Below are 10,715 nucleotides of genomic sequence, written 5' to 3'. Positions count from 1 at the left end.
TCTTCCCTCAGAGAGCAGTGTATCTTTGGAATTCTCTACCCCAGAGGACTGTGAAGGCTCACTTATTGAGCAGGTTCAAGAGATCAATAGATTTCTAGCTGAGAAAGACCTGAAGGGATGCAAGAGAATGGTGTTGAGGTCGAAGTTTCAGCCATAGTCTATTTGAGTGGCAAAGCTGACTCAATGGGCTGAATGGACAACCCCTGCTCCTATTTCCTATCTTCCAATGAAAATACAAATGCAACTGCTTCCAGACCCAAAACATCAGCTTTCCTGCTCGTCTGGTGCTGCCTGGCCTGCTGTGTTCATCCAGCTCTACACCTTGTTTTCTCAGATTCTCCAGCATCTGCAGTTCCTACTATTGCTTATTAACAATGTTCCCATGAAGCTGTTTGGCCACTTTAGTTCCTGTGTACTCTGATCGGCGTGCCAACACATTGACATCCAGCTCCAGAAGTTGATCTATGCACAGATCTCACACAAAAATAATTAGAGGGAACATAGCTGATCAGGTAGAACCCTGTGGCCAAGTTTGGAATCTTGGTGGGAGGTGGGTGAGGTGAGAATAACATATGACCAGCAATGTCAGCTAAGTACTTGGACATTTTTATATTTGATGCTAACTTCTTGGTTTGCAAGTGCTCTTTATTGAGATTGACCATGTCTTAACTTCCTGAAAGTCTTGAGTAGCAATTGCACAGCCAAATGAAAACTGATGTCCACATTTGATTCAGATAGAGAGCCAAACCTTGGCTTTATTCTTTTGTCCATTCTCTATTGTACAAATCACGTGAAAAAGTTTTTGACCTTTACAGTTCTCTGATCATCCTCATGTTGGCTGATGATTCATTGTGATGTGAAAATAGTTGTTTCTCAATTTTGCTGATTAATCCATTGATCACTGCTGTGTTCATTTGTGGTTTGCACTTGCCTCTTTTTCCAATAAGCACTGACCCTTCACTGACCATTCCTTGAGTTAAAAATAGCTACTCATTGGTGATGAATACTAATCTTGCTAAATGTCATCTGGAGGTTGAGAAATTCACAAAATAAGCTACTTGTCCATGGTCTTCCATCTAGTTACAGTACAGGAGGGCTTGTGGCGCAGTGGGTTGCATCCTATTCTCAGCCTCCTGGGAATCTCTTGCCCAAGAAGTGCCCAGACTGGAGCAGAAGCACCTGAGAAGGTGCAAACTGTCTCGAGCATTTCAGACAATCTCAGGCAGAGGCTAGTGGCGAAGTGTGTGCTAAAACTCAAGCATTTCACCCATCCACCTCCTCCCGCACAGCTAGGTCTGCAGATCCGCATCGGATTGTTTAGTCATCTCAGGATCCATAACTCCAGAGTGAAGGCAAATCATCCTCTGCCTCAGGAAGCTGCCTCGCCATAATAAGAGAAAAGAATCAGAAGTTCTCTGTTCAAGTCCCTTGGCTATGTTGGCCTTGGAAGGTGCATTCGAGACATGGCCAAGTTGACTGTCAGCTTGTCAATCCTTCCAATTTCCCTGATGCCAGACAGTAAGAACCAAAGTGTTTCCTGGTCAGTGGTCCTGCTGAAGGCCATAGCAAACCAGCTTTCCTCAGAAGCATAGATCAATCCAATCAAAGTCCATGTCCCAACCCTCGGAAACAAGGGGAGGAGATATTCAGACAGTTATACAAAACACAGGTTCAGTCCTATCCCAGTGGGAAGACAATAGTGCAGTGGTAATGTCACTGGACTTGTAACTTCCTGAGCAGTTAGGGATGGGATATAAATCTTGGGCAAGGCAATAATGCCTACACCCCATGAACATGTAATGCAAAGGTATCGTACCCAATTCTGAGCACTACACATTAGGAAGGATGTAAAGACTTTGAAGAACGTGTAGAAAAGATTTACCATAAAAGTCTCAGGAATGAGTGATTACAGTTACATTAATAGACTGAGTTACTTGTCTTAGAGTGGAGAAAGCTGAGATAAGATTTGTATAAAATCATGAAGCACTTAGATAGAATAAATTATGATAACCAGCTCACAAAGTTGTGGAAAAGCTCAGCAGGTCTGGCAGCATCTGTGAAGGGAAAAACAGAGTTAACGTTTTGGGTTCAGTGACCCTTCCTCAGAACTGCCCTAGTTCTGAAGAAGGGTCACCGGACCAGAAACGTTAACTCTGATTTCTGTTCACAGATGCTGCCAGACCTGCTGAGCTTTTCCAGCAGCTTTTGTTTTTGTTTCTGATTTACAGCATCCGCAGTTCTTTCAGTTTTTATAAAGATAAGGGAGAGATTGGTGGCAGTGAACTACCTCAAACAACCCTTGTGCAGTATCACATATTGATGGAGGTGGCAAATACTCTGAGGTACCAGGGTTGGTCATCTGGAGAATTATTACAGACACCGTAAGGGTCGTGTGGGCATGTCCAAGGTCACTCTGTTGCTTTACATTTGCCAATGTCCTGCCAATTATTCCCTTGTCCTGTTAGTCTTCCCCCAAATACACTACCTCACATTCCTCCAGACCGAGTCAGAAGTTACTTCACCTGACGAAGGAGCAGCGCTCCAAAAGCTTGTGATTTTAAATAAACCTGTTGGACTATGACCTGGTGTCGTGTGACTTCTGACTTTGAGCACCCCAGTCCGACACCGGCACCTCCACATCATGTTCTCCAGACTGAACTCACTTGCCTCTGTTTCCCAAAGCTGGGTGAGTCCATTTGTACAAAAGCTTTATACACTGCACCTGCAAACGTACCGCCCTGTTTCTAAATGCCAATGGGGTAGGAAGGAGGCCAGCTTCCACAACATTTGCTCAGTGTGGCGTTCACAGTTGCCCCGCTGGCAGAGTCAATGTGTGAGGAACCTGATCGATACCATCTGTCAGACAGTTGTACTTTGTTTCTCATTGTGCCTTACAACACGGTGAATATATCAGCTGGAAAAGTAGTGACATTGAATTTAATGTGTGTGACTGTCTGGTGAGGCGGCGCCCCCTTCTCCAAACCTGACTGTTATTTCACAACTTCCAGTTTCTCTTTCTCAATTTCTCAGATGATCTGGCAAGTTAGCAAAGATCGAATGAATGCGAACTGCCTGATAGTCACCGTCCTTGGCATGACTTCCACCTTTTTATTTATAATCTCGTATTCAGCTCACCACAATCAGCAAGTTTACACACTAAAAAAAAAACCCCTAAAGATGATCAGCTTGGGGAAGCTGGTTCAGGGTCTTACTGTGTTGCAGTGAGCTGCACAATTCTTTTCGTTCCCTTGTCTTCACAGATTACACTTCCCTGCTCAGGCTGAACCACACAGCTGCGACTGTTTAAATGCTATAGTCAATTGTAACGTGTGTACTGCTGAACTCATGAAACAACATTTCTGAAGAAGGGTCTAGGCCCGAAACATCAGCCTTCCTGCTCCTGTGATGCTGCTTGGCCTGATGTGTTCATCCAGCTCTACGCCTTGTTATCTCAGATTCTCCAGCATCTGCAGTTCCTACTATCTCGTGAAACAGCATACCTGTGCTGACTGACTTGGGACAGTGCTGCGATGTTAAAACCCAGTTTCCTTTCGACCCCACAGATTAAAATCCTGAAAATCACATAAAAATAAAGATAGTTTCACAGACAGATCAAAAACAGAAGTCGCTGGAAAAGCTCAGCATTTCTGGCAGCATCCGTGGAGAGAAATCAAGATGTGGAAGTACCGGTGTTGGACTGGGGTGGACAAAGTCAGAAGTCACATGACCCCAGGTTACAGTCCAACTGGTTTATTTGAAGAGACTTCACCTGACAAAGGAGCAGTGCTCCAAAAGCTTGAGAGAAATCAAAGTTAACATTTCAGGTCCAGTGACCTTTCCTCAGAAACTCTGCTTTCTCTCCCCAGATGCTGCCAGACCTGCTGAGTTTTCCCAGCAATTTCCGTTTTCGATTTAATCACATATGTAGGTTTGCAGCAAAGACTTTTTAAGAATTCGTTCACAAGAATTCTTTGACGGATTCCCTTATTAAGTGAACTAGATATAAATTCTAAATTTTACATAATGAACTCAATGTGTTCTATCTCCCAACCTCCTCCACTGTCATTCCCAGCACTCCCTCCACACTCTCTGTCATTCCCAGATCCCCCACACTCTCTGTCATTCCCAGCACCACCCACCCCCACACTCTCTGTCATTCCCAGCTCCCCCACCCCCACACTCTCTGTCATTCCCAGTCCACCCTTTGGCCCAAATAACCCTACTTTCTGCTACTATTACTGGCCCATGTATTGGGAGAGTGAATCTTGATCGCCCAAGACTTTTCTTTAATATTAAAATTGATGTATCAAGGTTCAGCTCAGACATTTTCTCAATTCACAGATCTATAAATTCGCTAGAAACGTAACAGGCATTTCATTCTCTTCGTACTTATCCATGCCAACCAGGTTCTTAGCATTACTAATGACCCACCTCTCTCAAAATCTTCACAAAGTGACACTTCCTGCAAATCCTAAGATAAACTCTGCACCCCCTCTAAAATTCACAAAAGCAAGCTCCGTCCTTTAAGATCCAATAACTATGAATGAACAAAGACCTTTAATCTGTCCTAATTCATCACCGACGTTCTTACCCTTGAAGCATTCCCTTGTATATTAAGTGTGTCTGCATTGGAGCGCAGGCTTGCTATAACTGAACTTGTGGGTGTACCCAGGATTCAATTACCGATCAAAAAAAAACACCCAAGGAACTGCAGATGCTGGAAATCAGAAACAAAAACAGAAATTGCTGGGAAAACCCAGCAGGTCTGGTAGCATCTGTGTAGAGAAAGCAGAGTTACGGGTTCGAAAGAAGAGTCACAGGACCCAAAATGTTAACTCTGCTTTCTCTCCCCATTTGCTGCCAGACTTGCTGAGTTTTCCCAACAATCACCTATGTAGATTAGCAGCAAAGATGGTTAAGAATTCTTTCAAAAGATGTGGGTGTTATTTGCCTGGACCAACAATTATTGCCCATCCTTAGTTGCCCTGGAGAAGGTGGTGGTAAAGCTGGCTTCTTGAACTGCTGCAGTCCTTGGGGTGTAGGGACACCCACAGTGCTGTTATAAAAGGAATTCCAGGATTTTGACCCAGTGGGACTGAAGAAATGGGAATATATTTCCAAGTCAGGACGGTCCGTGGCTCCGTGGGGAACTTGCAGGGACTGGGGGAGGGTGGTAGCATGGGGTACTCCCATGTATCTGCTGCCCTTGTCCCTAAAGAGGCTAGTTATAAGAAAGTTCCTCTTGAGGAGTTATTTCAAACCTGTAATGGGCATCGCTGCTACTAAACGTAATTGTTGAATTTGTTCCAAAAGTGTTTAGATGGTTGTGATGTTGAGATGAGGATACTGTTTGTACTATTCTCACAGGTTCATGGGAGCTTTCTTCCCCTTTATCCTGATCACTCCCACTTCACTCTGACACTCTGCCTCCTCACTCTTCTTTCATACTTGCTAAATCTTTGCGCTTCTTGAATAATGGAAACTTTTACATCCCCAGAGAGGGTAGAAACGGTTTTGGTTTGTTATAACAACAAGAGCACAGCAGGCCAGGAAACATCGATGGAGAAAAACATAGTTTCTGTTTAAGGTCACCGACCTGCCAGCTGAACTGAAGAAATGTGAGAAGTATTAAGGCCTTCGTTTGATATCTGCACTCAGTTGTTTAGTTCAGCACTCAGTCAGCACCTAGATTCTTACCTACCCCTCCGTTCGCTTTGGGCTCCCTCTTCACCTCCATCTTCTCTGCTCCTCAATATTGCTTTATGGTCCTAGCATTCTCCTGCTCCAATACAACAACTCCAAGTATTTACATAGTGCAATTGGACAGGTTTTGCAGAAGCATGATTTAATTGCAAACCTCATAAGGCAACATTAGGAATGAGTGATGAATAGTGAGGTCAAAGAGGTGGGTTTTATGGTGTGTATTGAGATAGAGAAGTGTAGAACCACAAAATCATAGAATCATAGAATCTCTACAATGTGGAAACAGGCCATTCAGCCCAACCAATCCACACCGACCCTCCAAAGATCATCCCACCCAGACCCATTCCCCTACCCTATGCCTGTAACTCTGCATTTCCCATGGCTAATGCTAACACATCCCTGAACACTATGGGCAATTTAGCATGACCAGTCCACTCTACTTTGCACATCTTTGGGCCAGAGAGGTTTTGGGAGAGAATTCTAAAGTTCAGGCAGGAGAGGAGGAATTAAAGTCAGCAGTGACCAGAACTGGAGGACAAGGTCAAAAATCACACAACACTAGGCTATAGTTCAACAGGTTTATTTGAAAACGCAAGCTTTAAGAGTCTTGTTCCTTCTTCAGGTGTTAGTGAGAGAGGTGGCATCCTACACAGAATTTATAAGCAAAGCTGGCATCAGTTCTGAGACAGGAGGGATCTATACCGCTGGGATGGACTCCACCTGAACAGGGCCGGGTCCAGTGTTCTGGCGAAAAGGGTAAATAGGGTGGTTAATAGGACTTTAAACTAGTAAGTAGGGGGGAAGGGAGAAGTGAGTGTAGAGGGAGAATAACAATTAATGTAAGGCAAAGCAGCAGGTTAGCAGGTGACGAGGAAGCTTCAACTCCATTGAAAATTAGGAAAAAAGTTAATGGGAAGGAGAACTCAAGAGCTGTTAGTAATGGAGGTAATAGGACCCAAAAAGAAGGTGCAAAAACTGGCATAAGGGCACTTTATCTGAATGCTCAGAGCATTCGAAACAAGGTGGATGAGTTGACGGTGCAAATCATAGCAAATAGGTATGATTTAGTGGCCATTACAGAGACATGGTTACAGGATGGCCATGACTGGGAGTTAAATATCCAGGGGTATCAAACTGTTCGGAAGATCAGACAGGAAAGTAAGGAAAATGGTGTTGCTCTGATTTTTAAGGATGATATCAGGGCGGTAGTGCGAGATGATATAGGTTCTACTGAACAAAACGTTGAATCCATTTGGGTGGAAATTAGGAATAGCAGGAAGAAGAAGTCACTGATAGGTGTGGTCTATAGGCCACAAATAATGACATCGTGGTGGGGCAGGCAATAAATATAGGAATAGCTAATGCATTTAAAAATGGTACAGCAATTATCATGGGGGATTTTAATCTACATATCGATTGGTCAAACCAGGTCGGTCATGGCAGCCTTGAGGAGGGATTCATAGAATGCATCCGCGATAAGTTCCTTAAACAAGATGTAATGGAACCTACGAGGGAGCAAGCTATCCTAGATCTAGTCCTGTGTAATAAGAAAGGAATAATTAATGATCTCACAGTTAGGGATCCTCTCGGAAGGAGCGATCACAGTATGGTCGAATTTAAACTACAGATGGAGCGTGAGAAGGTTAAATCCAGCACTATGTCCTGTCCTTAAACAAAGGAGACTATGAAGGAACGAGGGAGGAGTTAGCTAAGGTCGAATGGGAGCAAAAACTTTATGGTGGGTCAATTGAGGAAGAGTCGATGACTTTCAAAACGATTTTTCACAGTGCTCAGCAGAAGTATATTCCAGTGATAAGGAAGAACTGTAGGAAAAGAGAGAGCCAGCCATGGATGTCTAAGGAAATGAAGGAAAGTATCAGATTGAAAAAAAACACATACAAAAAAACAAAGAATAGTGGGAAACTAGTAGACTGGGAAATCTTTAAAGGCCAACAGAAAGCCACAAAAAAAGTTATAAAGGAAAGTAAGATAGGTTATGAGAGTAAACTAGCTCAGAATATAAAAACAGGCAGCAAAAGTTTCTATAAATATGTAAATCATAAAAGAGTGACAAAGATAAACATTGGTCCTTTAGAGGACAAGAAGGCCAATTTAATAACTGGGAATGAGGAAATAGCGGAGACATTAAACAGTTATTTCGTGTCGGTCTTCACAGTGGAAGACACAAATAACATGCCGAAAACTAATGGCAAAAAAGTTATAGCAGGTGAAGACCTAGAAACTATCATTATCACTAAGGAGGCAGTGCCGGGCAAGCTAATGGGGCTAAAGGTAGACAAGTCTCCTGGCCCTGATGAAATGCATCCCAGGGTACTAAAAGAAGTGATGGGGGAAATAGCAAATGCACTAGTAATTATTTACCAAAATTCACTGGACTCTGGGGTGGTTCCCGCAGATTGGAAAACAGCCAATGTGACGCCACTGTTTAAAAAAGGAAGTAGACAAAAAGCAGGTAACTATGGGCCAGTTAGCTTAACTTCAGTAGTGGGGAAAATGCTTGAATCTATCATGAAGGAAGAAATAGCAAGACATCTGGAGAGAATTGTCACATTAGGAACACCCAGCATGGGTTCATGAAGGGTAGGTCATGTTTAACTAATTTGGTGGAATTCTTTGAGGACATTACTTGCATGGTGGACAATGGGGAACCTGTGGATGTGGTGTATCTGGATTTCCAGAAGGCATTTAACAAGGTGCTACAACAAAGGCTGCTCATAAGATAAAGTTTCACGGTATTACAGGTAATGTATTGGCATGGATAGAGGATTGGTTGACCAGTAGAAAGCAAAGAGTAGGGGTAAATGAGTGTTTTTCTGGTTGGCGGTCAGTGGCTAGTGGTGTGCCTCAGGGATCAGCTTTTGGACCGCAATTGTTTACAATTTACATAGATGATTTGGAGTTGGGGACTAAGTGTGGCGTGTCAAAATTTGCAGATGACACTAAGATGAGTGGTAGAGCAAACTGTGCAGAAGACACTGAAAGTCTTCAGGGGATATAGGTAGACTAAGTGAGTGGGCAAAGGTCTGGCAGATGGAGTACAATGTTGATAAGTGTGAGGTCATCCATTTTGGTAGGAATAACAGCAAAATGGACTATGTTTTAAATAGCAAAAAATTGCAGCATGCTGCTGTGCAGAGGGACTTGGGGGTCCTTGTGCACCTCTGAAAAGTTCCAGAGATGTAGAGGAAAGGATTGCAAAGATGATTCTGGATAGGAGCGAAAGTAACAGGGTAGTTGTTATGGGGGACTTTAACTTTCCAAATATTGACTGGAAACGCTATAGTTTGAGTACTTTAGATGGGTCAGTTTTTGTCCAATGTGTGCAGGAGGGTTTCCTGACACAGTATGTAGATAGGCCAACAAGAGGCGCGGCCACGTTGAATTTGGTACTGGGTAATGAACCAGGCCAGGTGTTAGATTTGGAGGTAGGTGAGCACTTTGGTGATAGTGACCACAATTTGGTTACGTTTACTTTAGCAATGGAAAGGGATAGGTATATACCGCAGGGCAAGAGCTATAGCCGGGGGAAAGGCAATTATGAGGTGATTAGGCAAGATTTAGGATGCATAGGTTGGAGAAGGAAACTGCAGGGGCTGGGCACAATTGAAATGTGGAGCTTGTTCAAGGAACAGTTACTGCATGTCCTTGATAAGTATATACCTGTCAGGCAGGGAGGAAGTGGTCGAGCGAGGTAACCATGGTTTACTAAAGAAGTTGAATCTCTTGTCAATAGGAAGAAGGGGGTTTATGTAAAGATGAGGCGTGAAGGCTTAGTTAGGGCGCTTGAGAGTTACAAGTTAGCCAGGAAGGACTTAAAGAGAGAGCTAAGAAGAGCCAGGAGGGGACATGAGAAGTCTTTAGCAGGTAGGATCAAGGAAAACCCTATAGGTATGTCAGGAATAAAAGAATGACCAGAGTAAGATTAGGGCCAGTCAAGGACAGTAGTGGGCAGTTGTGTATGGAGTCTGAAGAGAAAGGAGAGGCGCTAAATGAATATTTTTCGTCAGTATTCACACAGGAAAAAGACAATGTTGTCGAGGAGAATACTGAGATACAGGCTATTAGACTGGACGGGATTGAGGTTCATAAGGAGGAGGTGTTAGCAATTCTGGAAGGTGTGAAAATAGATAAGTCCCCTGGGCCGGATGGGATTTATCCTAGGATTCTCTGGGAAGCTAGAGAGGAGATTGCAGAGCCTTTGGCTTTGATCTTTATGTCATCATTGTCTACAGGAATAGTGCCAGAAGACTGGAGACTAGCAAATGTTGTCCCCTTGTTCAAGAAGGGGAGTAGAGACAACCCTGGTAATTATAGACCAGTGAGCCTTACTTCGGTTGTGGGTAAAGTGTTGGAAAGGATTATAAGAGATAGGATTTATAATCATCTAGAAAGGAATAATTGGATTAGGGATAGTCAACACGGTTTTGTGAAGGGTAGGTCGTGCCTCACAAACCTTATTGAGTTCTTTGAAAAGGTGACCAAACAGGTGGATGAGGGTAAAGCGGTTGATGTGGTGTATATGGATTTCAGTAAAGCGTTTGATAAGGTTCCCCACGGTAGGCTATTGCAGAAAATACGGAGGCATGGGATTGAGGGTGATTTGGTGGTTTGGATCAGAAATTGGCTAGCTGTAAGAAGACAGAGGGTGGTGGTTGATGGGAAATGTTCATCCTGGAGTTCAGTTACTAGTGGTGTACCGCAAGGATCTGTTTTGGGGCCACTGCTGTTTGTCATTTTTATAAATGACCTGGATGAGGGCGTAGAAGGATGGGCTAGTAAATTTGCAGATGACACTAAAGTCGGTGGAGTTGTGGATAGTGCGGAAGGATGTTGCAGGTTACAGAGGGACATAGATAAGCTGCAGAGCTGGGCTGAGAGGTGGCAAATGGAGTTTCATGCAGAAAAGTGTGAGGTGATTCACTTTGGAAGGAGTAACAGGAATACAGAGTACTGGGCTAATGGTAAGATTCTTGGTAGTGTGGATGAGCAGA

This window comes from Rhincodon typus, chromosome 9 (genome assembly GCF_021869965.1).
Source record: "Rhincodon typus isolate 14 chromosome 9, sRhiTyp1.1, whole genome shotgun sequence".
In the NCBI taxonomy this organism is placed as follows: domain Eukaryota; kingdom Metazoa; phylum Chordata; class Chondrichthyes; order Orectolobiformes; family Rhincodontidae; genus Rhincodon; species Rhincodon typus.
Note: the sequence above shows the minus strand (reverse complement) of the source record.